We start from the raw sequence: 23,437 nt of genomic DNA on the forward strand, positions 1-23,437 counted from the left end.
AGAGATCCTCAGTCTTCAATAAACAGAGGCAAGATGAACGACACCTTGTCAGACAGGCCACTTCCTGCATGAAATCTTCTCAGGTTTTTGCCTGCCATATGAGTTCTGTTATACTCACAGACACCATTCAAACAGTTTTAGAAACTTTAGGGTGTTTTCTATCCAAAGCAGGCAAAAACCTGAGAAGATTCTGTACAGACAGTGCCCTCTCTGACCATTCCTTGGGCTTCTTGACTCTCTTTATTGAAAACTTAGGATCTTTGCTGTAACGTGACACTTCCTACGGCTCCCATAGGCTCTCAGAACTCGGGAAAAAGCTGAATGATGTCTTTGCAGCCCCTGGCTGAAAAACATTAGCGCCTTTGGTAAGTGGTCTATCAGAGGACAATGAGACTGAGGCGCGTGCACGAGGCGACCCCATGTTTTTATTTTCTCTGTCTTTGAACTAAAACACGGTTTCCCGGTCGGAATATTATCGCTTTTTTACGAGAAAAATGGCATCAAAATTGATTTTAAACAGCGGTTGACATGCTTCGAAGTACGGTAATGGAATATTTAGAAATGTTTTGTCACAAAACGCGTCGGGCGCGTCACCCTTATTTACCCTTCGGATAGTGTCTTGAACGCACGAACAAAACAGAGGATATTTGAACATAACTATGGATTATTTTGAACCAAACCAACATTTGTTATTGAAGTAGAAGTCCTGGGAGTGTATTCTGACGAAGAACAGCAAAGGTAATAACATTTTTTGTATAGTAAATCTGACTTTGGTGAGGGCTAAACTTGGTGGGTGTCTAAATAGCTAGCCCTGTGATGCTGGGCTATCTACTCAAAATATTGCAAAATGTGCTTTCACCGAAAAGCTACCAAGACATACCTAGATTCAATTACATTCATGAATTGGTTTGAAACCTTTGTTTTAAACCCTTCTCAAAATTGGTGCCTTGCCGGATTTGTAAAAAATGGTTTGTCATGAAACTCTATTTTTTAAATGTATTTAAATGTAACCTTTCTTTAACTAGGCAAGTCAGTTAAGAACAAATTCTTATTTACTATGACTGCCTACCCCGGAAAACGCTGGGCCAATTGTGCGCCGCCCTATGGGACTCCAAATCACGGCCGGTTGTGATACAGCCTGGATTTGAACCAGGGTGTCTGTAGTGAAGCCTCAAGCACTGAGATGCAGTGTCCGCTGCGCCACTCTGGAGCCCCAACATCATGTTCTAGTGCTGTCCCCAACTAAAATAAATCTTGGTCAACCAAGAGTCATCTGTTCTTTCTACCAATCACCCCATGTGTTTTAATAAAATCAACTATATGTACTGAACTTGTCTGATGCTTTAAGCACGCTGTTTGATTAAATAATTAAAACACACAAATGACTGGAGGGAGCCAGTCGTCAACATAACCTGACTAGAGGGAGCCAGTCGTCACTATAACCTGACTAGAGGGAGGGAGGGAGCCAGTCATCACTATAACCTGACTAGAGGGAGGGAGCCAGTCATCACTATAACCTGACTAGAGGGAGGGAGCCAGTCATCACTATAACCTGACTAGAGGGAGGGCGCCAGTCATCACTATAACCTGACTAGAGGGAGGGAGCCAGTCATCACTATAACCTGACTAGAGGGAGGGAGCCAGTCATCACTATAACCTGACTAGAGGGAGGGAGCCAGTCATCAACATAACCTGACTAGAGGGAGCCAGTCATCACTATAACCTGACTAGAGGGAGGGAGCCAGTCATCACTATAACCTGACCTAGAGGGAGGGAGCCAGTCATCACTATAACCTGACTAGAGGGAGGGAGCCAGTCATCACTATAACCTGACTAGAGGGAGGGAGCCAGTCGTCAACATAACCTGACTAGAGGGAGCCAGTCATCACTATAACCTGACTAGAGGGAGCCAGTCATCACTATAACCTGACTAGAGGGAGGGAGCCAGTCATCACTATAACCTGACTAGAGGGAGGGAGCCAGTCATCACTATAACCTGACTAGAGGGAGGGAGCCAGTCGTCACTATAACCTGACTAGATGGAGGGAGCCAGTCGTCACTATAACCTGACTAGAGGGAGTGAGCCAGTCGTCACTATAACCTGACTAGAGGGAGGGAGCCAGTCGTCACTATAACCTGACTAGAGGGAGGGAGCCAGTCGTCACTATAACCTGACTAGAGGGAGGGAGCCAGTCGTCACTATAACCTGACTAGAGGGAGGGAGCCAGTCGTCACTATAACCTGACTAGAGGGAGGGAGCCAGTCATCACTATAACCTGACTAGAGGGAGCCAGTCATCACTATAACCTGACTAGAGGGAGCCAGTCATCAATATAACCTGACTAGAGGGAGGGAGCCAGTCATCACTATAACCTGACTAGAGGGAGCCAGTCATCACTATAACCTGACTAGAGGGAGGGAGCCAGTCATCACTATAACCTGACTAGAGGGAGGGAGGCAGTCATCACTATAACCTGACTAGAGGGAGGGAGCCAGTCATCACTATAACCTGACTAGAGGGAGCCAGTCATCACTATAACCTGACTAGAGGGAGGGAGCCAGTCGTCACTATAACCTGACTAGAGGGAGGGAGCCAGTCATCACTATAACCTGACTAGAGGGAGGGAGCCAGTCGTCACTATAACCTGACTAGAGGGAGGGAGTCATCACTATAACCTGACTAGAGGGAGGGAGCCAGTCATCACTATAACCTGACTAGAGGGAGGGAGCCAGTCATCACTATAACCTGACTAGAGGGAGGGAGCCAGTCGTCACTATAACCTGACTAGAGGGAGGGAGCCAGTCGTCACTATAACCTGACTAGAGGGAGCCAGTCATCACTATAACCTGACTAGAGGGAGGGAGCCAGTCATCACTATAACCTGACTAGAGGGAGGGAGCCAGTCATCACTATAACCTGACTAGAGGGAGGGAGCCAGTCATCACTATAACCTGACTAGAGGGAGGGAGCCAGTCATCACTATAACCTGACTAGAGGGAGGGAGCCAGTCATCAATATAACCTGACTAGAGGGAGGGAGCCAGTCATCACTATAACCTGACTAGAGGGAGGGAGCCAGTCATCACTATAACCTGACTAGAGGGAGGGAGCCAGTCATCAATATAACCTGACTAGAGGGAGGGAGCCAGTCATCAATATAACCTGACTAGAGGGAGGGAGCCAGTCATCACTATAACCTGACTAGAGGGAGCCCGTCATCACTATAACCTGACTAGAGGGAGGGAGCCAGTCATCACTATAACCTGACTAGAGGGAGGGAGCCAGTCATCACTATAACCTGACTAGAGGGAGGGAGCCAGTCATCACTATAACCTGACTAGAGGGAGCCAGTCATCACTATAACCTGACTAGAGGGAGGGAGCCAGTCATCACTATAACCTGACTAGAGGGAGCCAGTCATTACTATAACCTGACTAGAGGGAGGGAGCCAGTCATCACTATAACCTGACTAGAGGGAGGGAGCCAGTCATCACTATAACCTGACTAGAGGGAGGGAGCCAGTCATCAATATAACCTGACTAGAGGGAGCCAGTCGTCACTATAACCTGACTAGAGGGAGGGAGCCAGTCGTCACTATAACCTGACTAGAGGGAGGGAGCCAGTCATCACTATAACCTGACTAGAGGGAGGGAGTCGTCACTATAACCTGACTAGAGGGAGGGAGCCAGTCATCACTATAACCTGACTAGAGGGAGGGAGCCAGTCGTCACTATAACCTGACTAGAGGGAGGGAGCCAGTCGTCACTATAACCTGACTAGAGGGAGGGAGCCAGTCATCACTATAACCTGACTAGAGGGAGGGAGCCAGTCATCACTATAACCTGACTAGAGGGAGGGCGCCAGTCATCACTATAACCTGACTAGAGGGAGGGAGCCAGTCATCACTATAACCTGACTAGAGGGAGGGAGCCAGTCATCACTATAACCTGACTAGAGGGAGGGAGCCAGTCATCACTATAACCTGACTAGAGGGAGGGAGCCAGTCATCACTATAACCTGACTAGAGGGAGCCAGTCATCACTATAACCTGACTAGAGGGAGCCAGTCATCACTATAACCTGACTAGAGGGAGGGAGCCAGTCATCACTATAACCTGACTAGAGGGAGCCAGTCATCACTATAACCTGACTAGAGGGAGGGAGCCAGTCATCACTATAACCTGACTAGAGGGAGGGAGCCAGTCATCACTATAACCTGACTAGAGGGAGCCAGTCATCACTATAACCTGACTAGAGGGAGCCAGTCATCACTATAACCTGACTAGAGGGAGGGAGCCAGTCATCACTATAACCTGACTAGAGGGAGCCAGTCATCACTATAACCTGACTAGAGGGAGGGAGCCAGTCATCACTATAACCTGACTAGAGGGAGGGATTTTTTTTTTATTGCCATTGTCAACTATGTAAAAATATCACGGTACTCCATTTTGTTTGTTTTGTTTATCTGTCGGCCACAGCCTCGAACTCAGGCCCCGTATGTAGTTAACTGACCCTCTCTGCTCATTCATCGCCACTTTACCAGTTATTATCTTAGCTGATTAACTGTTGTTGTCTTACCCGTTGTTGTCTTAGCTAGCTATCCCAATCAACACCTGTGATTGCTTTATGCCTCGCTTTATGTCTCTCTCTAATGTCAATATGCCTTGTATACTGTTGTTTAGGGTAGTTATCATTGTTTTATTTTACTGCGGAGCCCCTAGTCCTATTCAACATGGCTCAGAGAGCTCTTTTGTCCCACCTCCCACACATGCGGTGACCTCATAACTGGTGCCTCCAGAGATCCAACCTCTCTTATCATCACTCAATGCCTAGGTTTACCTCCATTGTACCCGCACCCTACCATACCCCTGTCTGTACATTATGCCTTGAATCTATCCTACCACGCCCAGAAATCTGCTCCTTTTATTCTCTGTTCCCAACGCACTATTCAACCAGTTCTGATAGCCTTTAGCCTTACTCTCATCATTCTCCTCTGTTCCTAGGGTGATGTAGAGGTTAACCCAGGCCCTGTGTGTCTCCAGGCGCTCTCATTTGTTAACTTCTGTAACCGTAAAAGCCTTGGTTTCATGCATGTTAACATCAGAAGCCTCCTCCCTAAGTTTATTTTATTCACTGCTTTAGCACACTCCGCCAACCCTGATGTCCTAGCCATGTCTGAATCCTGGCTTTGGAAGGCCACCAAAAATTCTGAAATTTCCGTTCCCAACTATAACATTATCTGTCAAGATAGAACTGCCAAAGGGGGAGGAGTTGCTATCTACTGCAGAGATGGCCTGCAAAGTTCTGTCATACTTCCCAGGTCCATGCCCAAACAGTTCAAGCTTCTAATTAAAAAAAAGAATCTCTCCAGAAATAAGTCTCTCACTGTTGCCGCCTGTTACAGACCCCCCTCAGCTCCCAGGTGTGCCCTGGACACCATATGTGAATTGATTGCCCCCTATCCATCTTCAGAGTTGGTTCTATTAGGTGACCTAAACTGGGATATGCTTAACACCCCGGCCGTCCTAAAATCCAAGCTAGATGCCCTCAATCTCACACAAATTATCAAGGAACCCATCAGGTACAACCCCTAAATCTGTAAACATGGGCACCCTCATAGATATTATCCTGACCAACTTGCCCTCCAAATACACCTCTGCTGATTTCAATCAGGATCTCAGCGATCGTTGACTGCATCCGTTATGGGTCCACGGTCAAACGACCAACCCTCATCACTGTCAAACGCTCCCTAAAACACTTCTGTAAGCAGGCCTTTCTAATCGACCTGGCCCGGGTATCCTGGAAGGATTTTGACCTCATCCCATCAGTAGAGGATGCCTGATTTTTCTTTCATTATAATTTCCTCACCACCTTAAATAAGCAAGCCCCTTTCAAAAAATGTAGAACTAAGAACAGATATAGCCCTTGGTTCACTCCAGGTCTGACTGCCCCCGACCAGCACAAAAACATTGAATAGTCTCTGCGATATGCAACTTTTCAGAGAAGTCAGGAATTTTCAAGCTAGCATATAATGTCACAAAAACCCAGAAGACAGCTAAATGCAGCACTAACCTTTGATGATCTTCATCAGATGACAATCCTAGGACATTGTTATCCTGTTAGGGCTAGGGGGCAGTATTGACACGGCTGGATAAAAAACATACCCGATTTAATCTGGTTACCACTCCTACCCAGTAACTAGAATATGCATATACTTATTACATATGGATAGAAAACACCCTAAAGTTTCTAAAACTGTTTGAATGGTGTCTGTGAGTATAACAGAACTCAAATGGCAGGTCAAAACCTGAGAGATTCCTTTACAGGAAGTGGCCTGTCTGACCATTTCTTGAACTTCTTTTCCATCCTATCCCCAACAGGTTAATCCATTTGCACACACTGTATATAGATTTTTCTGTTGTGTTATTGACTGTACGTTTGTTTATCCCACTTGTAACTCTGTGTTGTTTGTGTCGCACTGCTTTGCTTTATCTTGGCCAGGTCGCAGTTGTAAATGAGAACTTGTTAAATAAAGGACTTGTTCTCAACTAGCCTACCTGGTTAAATAAATCAATAAAATCTTAACTTTATTGACAACACCCAAATGGATACTGTCATTAACGCGGTTCTTCAATAATTACACATAATTCTTAATGCTTTAGCAAACATTATATTAAACAGGACATTCAAATATCCTTACAATTATAATCCAAAGTAGTGTGAAATGAACTCATCATCAACCTGGAAATGGAGGTTACTCCCCTGAATTTCCCCCATTCACATTCAGAATACATTGTGAAAAACTAAAATCTTTGCTCACCATTTTTGCTCCAGGCAGATATAGTACATCCATAACTATCGGTTTCCTCATTAGCAGGGAGGAGTTTCTGCAATCAAATTGCCCTCGTCCCGCAATTTTAGCAAACACAGAAAGGGGACTATATTGGAGACCAAAACTTGTCTGGCACACTGCTTAGAGTTTCAACAACATGAATAACGTATTTCTAGCCTACAATCATCTATGTTACTGCTAATGTGAAAACAAGACAAAATATGACTATTCTTGCTCATTTTAAGGCAAATATCAAATAATTTTAATATTCATGACAGAAGTCAATTGTTGTCCAACATCATGGCTCCACTGTTGGCATCACCTTTTACAGTGGATTACCGCTGTTGTGGGCCTTTAACCATCTGTCTGTCTTTGCTGTTCACACAGGAGAGATACGTGACTATCGTGGATCCTCTGGGGCGCCTCAACAACATCATGATGCTGAAGAGGCAGAGAAGAGTCTCTCCACATTAGAACACCTCAAGAAACACCTGCAGAGATCCACAGGGAAGAAACCTCACTGCTGCTCTGACTGTGGGAAGAGATTCACCTCCCCATCAGGCATTAAAATTCATCAGAGAATCCACACAGGAGAGAAACCTTATAGCTGTGATCAATGTGGGAAGAGTTTTGGTCAATCTGGCCATCTGGTATCACACCAGAGAACACACACAGGAGAGAAATCTTATAGCTGTGATCAATGTGGGAAGAGTTTTAGTCAATCTGGCTCTCTGACTCTACACCAGAGAATACACACAGGAGAGAAACCTTATAGCTGTGATCAATGTGGGAAGAGTTTTGGTCAATCTGGCCATCTGGTATCACACCAGAGAACACACACAGGAGAGAAATCTTATAGCTGTGATCAATGTGGGAAGAGTTTTAGTCAATCTGGCTCTCTGACTCTACACCAGAGAATACACACAGGAGAGAAACCTTATAGGTGTGATCAATGTGGGAAGAGTTTTGGTCGATCTGGCCATCTGGTATCACACCAGAGAAGACACACAGGAGAGAAATCTTATAGCTGTGATCATTGTGGGAAGAGATACTTATATAAAAGTTATCTGATCAAACATCAGAAAAGACATGAAGGAGTTGTTTCATGATATCAATGAAATAATGTCACAATGTAGAATGTTTTAACATTGTAGTAGGAATATTTTAATAGGGTCACAATGTAGAAACCTAAACGTTTGTCCCCTATTCTATTGATTTCAACATGATATGGATATTAGCCTCAGGGGGAAAATCCAGGCTCTGAAATGGAAGAGTTACTATTTATGAGATTTAACAAAAAAGAGTTGTGTTACACTTACCACGTTGGTGACGCACTTGAATCAAAATGTATCTGGCTGTTTTCTACAAATTGTCCTCTAACCAGGGATGTACACATTATTCCCAGATTCCGTGTGGTTTTTGAGCTGTTAGTTTTAACAGGACGTGCAACCTCATCTCCCTCCTCTCGGCACAATTGATTTCAACATGATATCGATGAGTTATGACAAATAAGTTTTGCGTTCCTTTGTTTAGTGACCCCTACATTTAAATGCATCACTCCAAAATGTAGCTGACTGTCTTCTGCAGGTTGTCCTCTAATCAGTGAGGTAAAAGATATCTCCATTTCCATGTGTGTTTTGTTTTGTTGTGTTAGTTTCGAGAGCAGGTTCAACCTGATTTCCCCCCAAATGGATATAAGATTTGTGTTTTGCGTTTAGCTAGTGCGTTGCTATGGATCTTTATTTATTTTGACTGCACGTTTTTCCGTATTGGAGATTAGTTTTGTTTGGGCTCGTTCCAAGGAGACGAGAGTTCTAGAAGCTAGTGGGATTTAGAAAGAGGAGAGTTCTAGAAGCTAGTGAGTTTTAGGAAGACGAGTGTTCTAGAAGCTAGTGAGTTTTAGGAAGACGAGAGTTCTAGAAGCTAGTGGGATTTAGGAAGACGAGAGTTCTAGAAGCTAGAGGGATTTAGGATTCTATAGAAAGAAAAAGGAGAAACAAATAATCCTATTGTATATTATTATTTAGAAATACGTGTTTTTTCTTGTTTTTAATTGTTGACAGCCAGTAGACACCATGTTTATATTGGTGAAGGTGAATCATTGTAGTTGATTATAATGTGAAATGGAAGTTGTTTTCTGTTGGTGGTGAGCAAACTTTTCCAACAAAAATATAGGATATATTTGTTGTCTTAAGGGGGGAGGTATTACAGGCTTTGGTTTTTCCATTTATGTTTTGAGGTTGGACTTTAGCACGTCTAGCTCGTTAGCACGTCTAGCTCGTTAGCACGTCTAGCTCGTTAGCCCGTCTAGCTCGTTAGCCCGTCTAGCTCGTTAGCACGTAGGACGCACTGATTGGTGTCACCTCGTTAGTCAGTATGTGTTACACCTGTGCTGGCTTGTCCATCTCGTTAGTGGGAAGGTGTTTCACCTGAGCTGGTCCAGGTTCTATTTAAGAGTGTCTGGCCCAGTGCTCCAGTTGTCTTGATACATGTGGAGAGTCAACACCTTTAGTTGCTCCACCTTTTTGGTTTACTTCCTGTCTTTAAGTTTGGTGTGGGATTTTCTTTTGTTTTCCTCTTCTTGGGCAGATTTAGTGGGTCTCATGGTGGGTGTCTTTTAGGTCCCAGTTGTTGTTACTAGTCAACTTCCAGTGGACAACCCCATAGTGTCTTTCAGAGCCCCTCCTAAAAAACAAGTTATATTTTGGGTTGGATATTGCATCATATTGTTGATATTTTAATCAATGGCATTTCCTTACAATGCTCATTAGTCTTTCAGTTGTTATTATTGTTTTTTATCCTCATATTTGTGTACTAAATATTTCTGATTATTTTCATTGTTTTTTCCTGTGAAGCCATTGTGTTGCATCCATGTCTGAAATGTGCTGTATAAATAAAGCTTGATTTGGTTTGAACATATTGTAAAACAAATTACCCAATGACTGACCAATCAACAAATATGTGCAAAAGCAACACGTATCTTGGTCTTTCTTAGTATGAAAAACAGTCTAAATTCAGTATATCTCCCACTATTTCAAAATATTGCATGTTTAGTATCACTTTTCAACCAACCCAGTTCATTTGTTGAAAATGAAAAATGTTGAAATCAACAACATGTCAAAGGATTCAACTACTGGAAACTGAAACAACCAGATCAATCCCACTTTTCCAGCCTGCTGAAGGCGTGGTGGAGTGGTAAACACCACCCCCGGCTCTACCAGGGGCTTGAGGTGGTCTCCCACAGCTCTGCTTATGTCATGTTCTGTGGCCTTGCTGTTCCATTTCTGACTGCCCCTGCAACACAGAAACACATTTAGTCATATTATATAAAACACTCAAAGTAATGGATATGGAGCATCTATGGCTTCAGTTACACCTGGCACCTAAATGTGACTTCTGATCACTCCAAGCTGCATTAGGTTCAGATCTACCAGGATGGGCCTTGACACAGTCAGGCCACTGAATATGCATCAGCAATTTAAAGAGATGGGGTGAATGAGTGGGGAAAAATACATTTTCCACAAATTATCTTCATAAATCAAATCAAATGTTATAGGTCACATACAGGTGTTCAGCAGATGTTATTGTAGTGAAATGCTAGACAAGACAAGTAGGCACGCAATGGATTATGGTCATTGTAGTTAATTACGTTTTATGCGCTAAACTATGTAGAATATTGGCCTGTTGGAAACTACAACTCCCTACTACATCACACAGTTCAGGCTGGATCTGATGCATCTCTACAGAAACTACAACGTCACACAGTTCAGTCTGGATTGGATTTATCTCTAGAGAAACTACAACTCCCTACTACATCACACAGTTCAGGCTGGGTCTGATTTATCTCTAGAGAAACTACAACTCCCTACAGCATCACACAGTTCAGGCTGGATCTGATATATCTCTAGAGAAACTACAACTCCCTACTCCATCACACAGTTCAGGCTGGATCTGATTTATCTCTAGAGAAACTACAACTCCCTACTACATCACACAGTTCAGTCTGGATCTGATTTATCTCTAGAGAAACTACAACTCCCTACTCCATCACACAGTTCAGTCTGGATCTGATGCATCTCTAGAGAAACTACAACTCCCTACTACGTCACACAGTTCAGTCTGGATCGGATTTATCTCTAGAGAAACTACAACTCCCTACAGCATCACACAGTTCAGGCTGGGTCTGATTTATTTCTAGAGAAACTACAACTCCCTACTATATCACACAGTTCAGTCTGGATCTGATTTATTTCTAGAGAAACTACAACTCCCTACAGCATCACACAGTTCAGGCTGGATCTGATATATCTCTAGAGAAACTACAACTCCCTACTCCATCACACAGTTCAGTCTGGGTCTGATTTATCTCTAGAGAAACTACAACTCCCTACTACATCACACAGTTCAGTCTGGATCTGATTTATCTCTAGAGAAACTACAACTCCCTACTCCATCACACAGTTCAGTCTGGATCTGATGCATCTCTAGAGAAACTACAACTCCCTACTACGTCACACAGTTCAGTCTGGATCTGATTTATCTCTAGAGAAACTACAACTCCCTACTACATCACACAGTTCAGTCTGGCTCTGATTTATTTCTAGAGAAACTACAACTCCCTACTATATCACACAGTTCAGTCTGGATCTGATTTATCTCTAGAGAAACTACAACTCCCTACTACATCACACAGTTCAGTCTGGATCTGATTTATCTCTAGAGAAACTACAACATCACACAGTTCAGTCTGGGTCTGATTTATCTCTAGAGAAACTACAACTCCCTACAGCATCACACAGTTCAGGCTGGGTCTGATTTATCTCTAGAGAAACTACAACTCCCTACAACGTCACACAGTTCAGTCTGGATCTGATTTATCTCTAGAGAAACTACAACTCCCTACTACATCACACAGTTCAGGCTGGATCTGATTTATTTCTAGAGAAACTACAACTCCCTACAGCATCACACAGTTCAGGCTGGATCTGATTTATCTCTAGAGAAACTACAACTCTCTACTACATCAGACAGTTCAGTCTGGATCTGATTTATCTCTCGAGAAACTACAACTCCCTACTACATCACACAGTTCAGTCTGGATCTGATTTATCTCTAGAGAAACTACAACTCCCTACTACATCACACAGTTCAGTCTGGCTCTGATTTATTTCTAGAGAAACTACAACTCCCTACTATATCACACAGTTCAGTCTGGATCTGATTTATCTCTAGAGAAACTACAACTCCCTACTACATCACACAGTTCAGGCTGGATCTGATTTATCTCTAGAGAAACTACAACTCCCTACTACATCACACAGTTCAGTCTGGGTCTGATTTATCTCTAGAGAAACTACAACTCCCTACTACATCACACAGTTCAGTCTGGGTCTGATTTATCTCTAGAGAAACTACAACTCCCTACAGCATCACACAGTTCAGGCTGGGTCTGATTTATTTCTAGAGAAACTACAACTCCCTACTACATCACACAGTTCAGTCTGGCTCTGATTTATTTCTAGAGAAACTACAACTCCCTACAGCATCACACAGTTCAGGCTGGGTCTGATTTATCTCAAGAGCAATGTTGTGAGGGAAAAATCTATGTTAACCTCTTTAAGTTGATATGACTTCGAATGTGTTGAAGGATCTCTTTAAGGTTGAGAAGTTTATGTGTATGTTTGTGTGGGTGTGCAACCACACACCCTCTCGACAGACAGGCCAAAGGCGCTTGGCCCAATTCAGGGAACCGTTGATCTACTTCAGAGGAACTGTGTCTAGAGTGATTTCCTGTTGTTTTGACACCTCACTGGAAAACTAGAATAACTAGCTGTTGCTACAGAACGAGACAACCAATTCACAGTTAGTCTGTGTCTCGTTCTCCACACACGTACACATACCAAGATCACGTGTTTTCTATATGCACAAGATAGTTTGACTATATAAGGCTTCTGAACTCCTTGTGTCATCGAGCTCTCGGCCTTCCACCTCAGAGTGTAGGGCTGACCAGCTACATTATTGCAATTCTTATCAAATAAAGGTTGATTGTTTGAAGAAATGACAAAGTCTCTCCTGATTGGTTAGAATTTCCACCACAATGTGCAGTAACAATGATAGACCAGACTCATATCAGTTCACCGTCTCACCTCATACTGTATTGGAGCAGCAGCAGCTGACTGCCCAGTTCAACATCAGTTCACCGTCTCACCTCATACTGTATTGGAGCAGCAGCAGCTGACTGCCCAGTTCAACATCAGTTCACCGTCTCACCTCATACTGTATTGGAGCAGCAGCAGCTGACTGCCCAGTTCAACATCAGTTCACCGTCTCACCTCATACTGTATTGGAGCAGCAGCGGCTGACTGCCCGGTTCAACATCAGTTCACCGTCTCACCTCATACTGTATTGGAGCAGCAGCAGCTGACTGCCCGGTTCAACATCAGTTCACCGTCTCACCTCATACTGTATTGGAGCAGCAGCAGCTGACTGCCCGGTTCAACATCAGTTCCCCGTCTCACCTCATACTGTATTGGAGCAGCAGCAGCTGACTGCCCGGTTCACCGTCTCACCTCACACTGTATTGGAGCAGCAGCAGCTGACTGCCCAGTTCAACATCAGTTCACCTTCTCACCTCATACTGTATTGGAGCAGCAGCAGCTGACTTGATCGTTGATACTAATCATCATGTTTGAATCAGAGTAAATAGAGCCGACTACACTCTAAAAATGAAGGGTTCAACTGGAGTTGTTCTCAGATCCCCTAAGAACCGTAGGGTTCTTGGTCAATGAAAAACAGCCCCAAAAGGTTCTTCAAAGAACTTGTTAGAAGGTGGGTTCATCGAGGAACCTCCGTTGTTGCTGGACTTCTTCCGGGAACTTCGCAATTACAACTGAAAACGATGGTGACAAGTTTGGATGCGACAACAGTTAAAAAGGTTAAGTTGGGTTGATGTTTGGCTCTGAATATGTCTCGAAATAATTTATTATAATAATATAACATACTAATAATGAATAACGAAGACAATGATGGTTTTCTGTGAATATCTTCCATAACGTTACTATTGTTAATGAACGTAAATATTAGAAAGCCGGGTTTGACCGTCGGCATTGTATGAGCTACAGTACAGTACCGTTAGCTAGCTAGCTAACGTTATGTCCTAACTAGGCACAACTAGGTTTGGATTATTTCCTCAACTATATTCTTTCCCATATATTGTATATCGTTCCCATAAAGCCAACATGGCTTTACACTCATTAACGTAAGTTTCCAATCTAGAGCAGTTCTCACTTTTGTGATAATGAACTAGCTAACGTTATCTTCGCTAACTAACTAACTAACTAAGGACGGTGACCTGTCCAGACGAGATGTTACAACGAACTGAATCGTCAATGGAGGTCTTCCTCTTTATATAGGCTGCTACAGCATGCAATACTATTAACTCACAAGGGGGCATAACGTTACATGGACAATACTATCCCATTTTGGAAACGTTACATGTACAATACTATCCCATTTTGGAAACGTTACATGGACAATACTATCCCATTTTGGAAACGTTACATGTACAATACTATCCCATTTTGGAAACGTTACATGGACAATACTATCCCATTTTGGAAACGTTACATGGACAATACTATCCCATTTTGGAAACGTTACATGTCCGCCCCCTTGTGGAGGGAAATTAATATCTTAGATGGTACAGAACATGGACAGAATGCAATTGGGATCAAGAAGAAGGTACAGATATGTTGTAGGACAGCTGCATTTGAAGTGTACATTTAACCTACATAGCAGTCAATACAAACTGACATCTATTAGCGTACAAATGTGTGCAAATGATCTTTTCAGATCTTCTCAGAAATGAATCAAGTCCATGGAATGGATATAGACAAAAAGATAATTCAAGGACTATCAGAGGTAGAGAGGCGAGGCAGGGGTGAGGACATCATCCTGCTATTTTGACAGTCCCTGAAGGACAATACAGAAGAGGGATTTGCTCTTATTCCTTCCCTTTCTCTAATGTATTTTGTAATAAAATTATCAAGTGTAGTAAGATCATTGCTTTACTTTACTAGGACTGGAGACCACAGCAGCGATTCTGCTCTTGCCCTACCTCTTCAATGATGACCCGAGTGGCCTTTATGTCCGTGACAAGGTATGTCTATGCACCAATCATCTGTTTCTTCATAAACATAGGTGTGCATGCTTATATAAAACTACAGCTGAACATTTGTTATGTTCTTTGTTAATTGTTTGTGTATTAATCTTTTCTTACTTTTGTTGACACAGATTTCACCGCTCTTCACTCCTTTACTGCACATCGGTGGAAATCCATTTCACCATGAGAGTGAAATCCCGCTGGCCTTTGATGGGGAGAACATCCAGGCCCTCGAGGACGTCCCCATGGGACTTGGAGCTCTGCTACGGCTGGATGTTTTATTTTATGTTAAATTTCCCCAAAATGTCAGAAGAACACTTATGTTGTTAAGTTACTGTGTTCTGGGGATAAGAGAAGTTGGGGTGAAGTTACCAGGGCCGGTCATAAAGATGGAAAACTTCCTAACATAACTAAGTGGATACGATATACACACTAAAGCTGAAAAATCTGTTTTTAGCATCAAGTCTACAATATTGTTAGTTTACCTATGATTCATTTTTAATGGTATTTTTATTGTAAATCATTATTATTTATATATTTTAAATGTCATGAAAAGCACTATACAAAGTAAATGTATTATTTATTAGGGTCTGACATGTCTGCAGAAATGTTGCAATTTGTTTATGTGTTTTGTAAATATGAATTCACATTTGTGGTGCCACTAAATAAACAATGAATTATTTAAATCAATATTGTCAATATTGTTGTTATTAAAATATGTTTTTTATAATGCAGGGAGGGTGGACCGAGAGTTAAAAAAATTAACCCCAAAATGTTCTTTGAGGAACTTATAGGGGTTCCCCCACAGTTTCAATGTTCAATTTGAAGAACCCCTGAACTCCAGGAACCTTTACGGGACGCTTCTTCAACATCAACAGCTAGTCAGACACCTTGGTTCACTCTAACTTTATGGAAAAAGGTTTATTCAATAAATCTAGCAACTCCTCTCATACTGGGAACAACCCTACGCCTTAAGGGCAGTTTTATTTCAATTAAGGTACCCGGACGTTTTATAGTTTCATCCTTAGGGCAACTTACCCTAAAGTGGACACACAAACATCATTTTATATATATATTTTTTTTTTTTTGTCATTTAGCAGATGCTCTTAGCCAGAGCGACTTACAGTAGTGAATGCATACATTTCATACTTTTTCCCCCGTGGGAATCGAACCCGCAACCCTGGCGTTGCAAACATGATGCAAACACCATGCTCTACCAACTGAGCCACACCCTCCTCCTTTATATATTTTAAATGTCATGAAAATCACTATACCAAGTAAATGTATTATTTATTATGGTCTGACATGTCTGCAGAAATGTTGCAATTTGGTAATGTGTTTTGCTTGGTAAGTGGTTTTGTAAATATTAATTCACAGTTGTGGTGCCACTAAATAAACAATGAATTATTTAAATCAATATTGTGAATATTATTATTATTATTCAAATGTTTTTATAATGGAGGGAGGGTGGACAGGGAGTTAAAAAAATTAACCCCAAAAGGTTATTTGAGGAACCATGATAAGGGGTTCTTCAAAGAACTTATAGGGGTTCCCCCACAGTTTCAATTTGAAGAACCCCTAAAGGATACTCCAGGAACCTTTACTTTTTAGAGTGTGTATTGATAAAAGTCTCCTTGTCCGAGAGACATTTACATAGTTATACACAGCCCAATTTGGGATGACTATTTTAGGGTGAAATAACGGCCACAACAGACAGACCTGATATCGACCATAATTCAACGTCCATGGACGTCACGTGCTGACTGGGTATGACCAAAGTTATTCTATTTAGCTACACTTTGTAGTACATTTTTACACTATAATTAATGTTTCTGATGCCACATCGCCCGTTTTCAAAGGGAGTCGTTGGTTTTTAGGGGCAGTCGCTTTTGAGCTTTTTGTCTGAAAGTATTTTCTCAACTGCGATACCAACTCCAGTCAGCAGATGGCGATGTGCGTCTTTCAGGTGATTCTGCCACTGTGACATATAATCTAGTGGACCGGACGCTTCTTCAGCATCAACAGCTAGTCAGACACCTTGGTTCACTCTAACTTTATGGAAAAAGGTTTATTCAATAAATCCAGCAACTCCTCTCATACTGGGAAGAACCCCCCCAGGCCTTAAGGGCAGTTTATTTCAAATGTAGTACCTGGACGGAGAAAATCCAATAAGCGTTTTATAGTTACATCGTTAGGGTAAAATAACCTAAAGTGGACACACTCCCATCAGTTTCTGAGACAACTGCTCAGACTTTGTAGACAGTTTAATAATGCTTAAACCTCATCTTTATCAAATGATCCATTAAAGATACCAACTCAAAACCTACGTTCGTCTACATATGGGTTGTTTAAATTGTATCTAATTATATTCCCAGTATTACTTCATCAAATCTCTAGTAATCGATTATACACACATACAATTCATCATATTTTCATATATTCACAGAATCCATATAAAACGTAAGAAATTCTCAGGTAGTCACGACAACCATTCCATTTGCTTTTTCAGGGACTCTCCATAGCTACGAAGCATCTCTCCAAACATCCTCCCAGCAGAACCAAAAATAAACTTTAGTTTCCCAGACAATGACCATGGGATCCTCAACGGTTCTCTAACCTCCCAGAAGACCACGGCAAAATCAAGCCTCCCAGGAACTATAGACCTTCCGCTGCTTTCTAAAATATCATCCCGCTTATTATCCACATTTCAATCATCTGATTCAGCATATTTCTATATGTTACTATCCAAATGACAGATTAAGACTCATTTCCACAGTCAAACAACGCTCATATCACAGTCACACAACTCTCATATCACAGTCACACAACTCTCATACCACAGTCACACAACTCTCATATCACAGTCACACAACTCTCATATCACAGTCACACAACTCTCATATCACAGTCACACAACTCTCATTTCACAGTCACAACTCTCATATCACAGTCACACAACTCTCATATCACAGTCACACAACTCTCATATCACAGTCACAACTCTCATATCACAGTCACACAACTCTCATATCACAGTCACACAACTCTCATATCACAGTCACACAATGCTATTCCCAAACATACCTAATCAATTAGTTGTTTTTCAACAATATATTAACCTGCAGGAACATTTTCACATTTCTATCTAATGGTTAGTTCCTAGGATAATGTAACTCATACATTTACATCTTTCAATACTTCTAAAATGGTGTCCAGGTTTAAAATAATTACAGGTTTAAAACAATTACAGGTGCACCTTACTATCTTATACTATATCATAAATAGTCTTAACTAGTAAACACAGATTCTAGTTTTCATCCAGTTTACAGAGATAGCTGACTGGGCCCTGTTTACACCTCCACACAGGAATACACACTCAGAGCCTCCTGACTGGGCCCTGTTTACACCTCCACACAGGAATACACACTCAGAGCCTCCTGACTGGGCCCTGTTTACACCTCCACACAGGAGTACACACTCAGAGCCTCCTGACTGGGCCCTGTTTACACCTCCAAGGTGCCCCCCCTCACACAGGAATACACACTCAGAGCCTACGAGGATTTTCTAAAATCTCCACTTTGCGTGTTTCGCTCACCTCATTATTTTTTAAACTAGGTTTGAGTTGTGGTATCCACTCAGATCAAAGGTGGGTTCATTTGCTCCGTTCCCGAAGTCTCCCTGAGATCCCAAGTTTGAGGGATCCCTGGTGCACCATTTACCCAGGTCATCAGGAGTCAGGTCATTGACCCAGGTCGTCAGGAGTCAGGTCATTTACCCAGGTCGTCAGGTCATTTACCCAGGTTGTCAGGTCATTTACCCAGGTCGTCAGGAGTCAGGTCATTTACCCAGGTCGTCAGGAGTCAGGTCATTGACCCAGGTCGTCAGGAGTCAGGTCAAGATTCACATCCCCATCGCCAAATGTCGTGGTTAATTTCTTTAATATCAATTGAGGAGACAAATTTATCACACAAGTCAGAGTTATTCTAAAACTAAATCTTTATTCACTTATTAATACGGGAGCAGGTCAATACAACACACACATAAAGTGAATCAATTGAGTGCTCTACGATAAACGATGGCTGGTCGGCGAATCACCCCCAGATGATTCGTTGAGAGATGAATCACCCCCAGATGATTCATTGAGAGATGAATCACCCCCAGATGATTCGTTGAGAGATGAATCACCCCCAGATGATTCGTTGAGAGCCACGATACAAAAGTACAAAGGTCTTTTACAGCCAAGATACACCCCTTTTAACCTACATGACCAACAACAGATGTATAGAACGGGTCACAAGGTTAAGATTTGTATGAAAGATACTTATAATTCTCAGCAGACAGTATCTGCTGTAAAAACAGTACTCTTTGTGTAGAGACCAGGGTCTGGCCCTGGGGTCATCTCTCCCTGGTACCATATAGAACAGAAACATTAACTCATGCTCTGGAATGCAGTCTCTTTAGGTTTAATCACCCAAAAGACATTGTAAATCTCCTGTCAGTGTTTTCTCCCAGAGGCCCATCCTCAGTAGAACACACAGACACAATAGTTCTAAGAACCCTCTATTCTGTTGCATAAAACAACCATTTGATGCAATAAAAGTATTATAACATAATGTTGCAATTTTGCTCTCAGTTTCCACTGAAAGTTGACTAGTAACAACAACTGGGACATAAAAGACACCCACCATGAGACCCACTAAATCTGCCCAAGAAGAGGCAAACAAAAGAAAAACCCACAAGGTGGAGCAACTAAAGGTGTTGACTGGAGCACTCAATTTATTAGGATTGTTAATAAAACGTATTATAGACGTCCATGTGTATAAGCTGCAAGTACATTGAAATTAAATAGTTTTCTTTTCAACTAAAAACAAACTTATATTGTACGTCGGGCATAGTCTTAGTTTCAATTACATTTTGCTAGGTGGGATATCCCCAATGTCACAGTTTTAACGTGTCCAAATCAATAGTCCAAATGCAGAAACAGTTTGTGATAAATTGAAAACGATATCGATGAGTGATGACAAATAAGTTTTGTGTTCCTTTGTTTAGCGACCCCTACATTTAAATGCATCACTCCAAAATGTAGCTGACTGTCTTCTGCAGGTTGTCCTCTAACCAGTGAGGTAAAATATATCTCCCATTTCCATGTGTTTTTTTAGTTGTGTTAGTTTCAACAGCACGTACAACCTGATTTCCCCCCTAATGGATATCAGTGATTTATTGCTACTTGTCAAAATAGCGTTTTTGGCACAACCAAAAAAAACACATGGAAATGGGAGATATATTTTACCTCACTGGTTAGAGGACAACCTGCAGAAGACAGTCAGCTACATTTTGGAGTGATGCATTTAAATTTAGGGGTCGCTAAACAAAGGAACACAACACTTATTTGTCATAACTCATTGATATCATGCTAAAATCATTTGTGTGACAGAAGGGAGATGAGGTTGCACGTCCTGTTAAAACTAACAGCTCAAAAAGCACACGGAATCTGGGAATAATGTGTACATCCCTGGTTAGAGGACAACTGGTAGAAAACAGCTCGCTACATTTTGAAGTGTTGCATTTTGATTCAAGTGGGTCACCAACATGGTAAGTGTAACACAACTCTTTTTTTGTTAGTACTTTTTGTTAAATCACATAAATAGTAACTCTTTCAATTCAGAGCCTGGATTTTTCCCAAGGCTAATATCCATATCACGCTGAAATCAATTGAATGGGGCAAACGTTTAGGGTTCTAAATTGTGAAATTCCCAAAAATACTCCTACTACAATGTTAAAAACATTGACATTTTTTCATTGATGTCATGAAACAACTCCTTCATGTATGTATTTTCTGATGTTTGATCAGAGATCTTTTATCAGAGTATCTCTTCCAACATAGATCACAGCTATAAAGTTTCTCTCCTGTGTGTGTTCTCTGGTGTATTGATAGATAGCCAGATGTAGAAAAACTCTTCCCACATTGATTACAGCAAGGTTTCTCTCCTGTGTGTGTTCTCTGGTGTATTGATAGATAGCCAGATGTAGAAAAACTCTTCCCACATTGATTACAGCAAGGTTTCTCTCCTGTGTGTGTTCTCTGGTGTATTGCTAGATAGCTAGATGTAGTAAAACTCTTCCCACATTGATTACAGCAAGGATTCTCTCCTGTGTGTGTTCTCTGGTGTTCAGTCAGAGAGCCAGATGTAGTAAAACTCTTACCACATTGACCACAGATAAAAGGTTTCTCTCCAGTGTGTGTTCTCTGGTGTGATTTCAGTTTGCCTGACTCAGTAAAACTCTTCCCACATTGACCACAGATAAAAGGTTTCTCTCCTGTGTGTGTTCTCTGGTGTGATATCAGGTTGCTTGACTGAGTAAAACTCTTCCCACATTGACCACAGCTATAAGGTTTCTCTCCTGTGTGTGTTCTTTGGTGTACAATAAGATTGCTAGATGAATTATAACTCTTCCCACATTGATCACAGCCGTAAGGTTTCTCTCCTGTGTGGATTCTCTGATGAATTTGAATGCCTGTTGATGAGGTGAATCTCTTCCCACAGTCAGAGCAGCAGTGAGTTCTCTTCCCTGTGGGTCTCTGCAGGTGTTTCTTGAGGTGTTCTGATCTGGAGAGACTCTTCTCTGCCTCTTCAGCATCATGATGTTGTTGAGGCTCCCCAGAGGATCCACGATAGTCACATCTCTCTCCTGTGTGAACAACAAAGTCAGACAGATGGTTAAAGGCCCACAACAGCGGTAATCCACTGTAAAAGGTGATGCCAACAGCGTTGCCATGATGTTGTACAACAATTGACGTCTGTAATGAACGTTAAAATTACTTGACAATTGTCTTAAAATGAGCAAGAACAGTCATATTTGTCTTGTTTTCACATTAGTAGTAACATCGATGATTGTAGGCTAGAGATAAGTTATTCATGTTGTTGAAACTCTTAAGCACTGTGCCAGATGACTAATTGGTCTCCAATGTAGGGCCCTTTCTGTGTTTCCTAAAATTGTGGCATGAGGGCGATGCACATGCAATTTGATTGCAGAAACTCCTCCCTGCTAATGAGGAAACCACTAGTTATGGATGTAGTATATCTGCCTGGAGCAAAAATGGTGAGCAAAGATTTTAGTTTTTCACAATGTATTCTGAATGTGAATGGGGGAAACTCAGGGGAGTAACCTCCATTACCAGGTTGCTTATGAGTTCATTTCACACTACTTTGGATTATAATTGTAAGGCTCGCTTGAATGTCCTGCTTAATATAATGTTTGCTACAGTATTAAGAACAGCGTTATCCATTTGGGTGTTGTTAACCTGTTGGGGATAGGGGGCAGTATTTGCACGGCCGGATAAAAAAACGTACCCAATTTAATCTGATTATTACTCCTGCCCAGAAACTAGAACATGCATATAATTATTAGCTTTGGATAGAAAACACTCCAAAGTTTCTAAAACTGTTTGAATGGTGTCTGTGAGTATAACAGAACTCATTTGGCAGGCCGAAACCTGAGAAGATTCCAAACAGGAAGCGCTCTCTCTGACCATTTCATGGCCTTCTTTGATCATCTCTAACCAAAACAGGGGATCTCTGGCATGACGTGACATTTTCTAACGCTCCCATAGGCTCTCAGAAGGCGCCAGAAATTTGAATCTTGGCTTTGGAGCCCCAGGCTGAAACACATTAGCGCCTTCAGTAAGTGGTCGATCTGAGAACAATGAGAATGGAGGGGCGTGCAAGGGGCGACTCCATTTTTACTTTCTCTCTCTTTGAGCGTATACAGGGTTTCCCGGTCGGAATATTATCGCTTTTTTACGAGAAAAATCGCATAAAAATTGATTTTAAACAGCGGTTGACATGCTTCGAAGTACGGTAATGGAATATTTAGAATTTTTTTGTCACGAAACGCGTCGGGCGCGTGACCCTTATTTACCTTTCAGATAGTGTCTTGAACGCACGAACAAAACGCCGCTATTTGGATATAACTATGGATTATTTTGAACCAAACCAACATTTGTTATTGAAGTAGAAGTCCTGGGAGTGCATTCTGACGAAGAACAGCAAAGGTAATAACATTTTTCTTATAGTAAATCTGACTTTGGTGAGTGCTAAACTTGCTGGGTGTCAAAATAGCTAGCCTGTGATGGCCGGGCTATGTACTCAGAATATTGCAAAATGTGCTTTCACCGAAAAGCTATTTTAAAATCGGACATAGCGAGTGCATAGAGGAGTTCTGTATCTATAATTCTTAAAATAATTATGTTTTTTGTGAACGTTTATCGTGAGTAATTTAGTAAATTCACCGGAAGTTTGCGGGGGTTATGCTAGTTCTGAACGTCACATGCTAATGTAAAAAGCTGGTTTTTGATATATAAATATGAACTTGATTGAACAAAACATGCATGTATTGTATAACATAATGTCCTAGGGGTGTCATCTGATGAAGATCATCAAAGGT

The sequence above is a fragment of the Salmo salar genome, unplaced genomic scaffold, assembly GCF_965601325.2.
Source record: "Salmo salar unplaced genomic scaffold, fSalSal1 ptg000781l, whole genome shotgun sequence".
In the NCBI taxonomy this organism is placed as follows: Eukaryota; Metazoa; Chordata; class Actinopteri; order Salmoniformes; family Salmonidae; genus Salmo; species Salmo salar.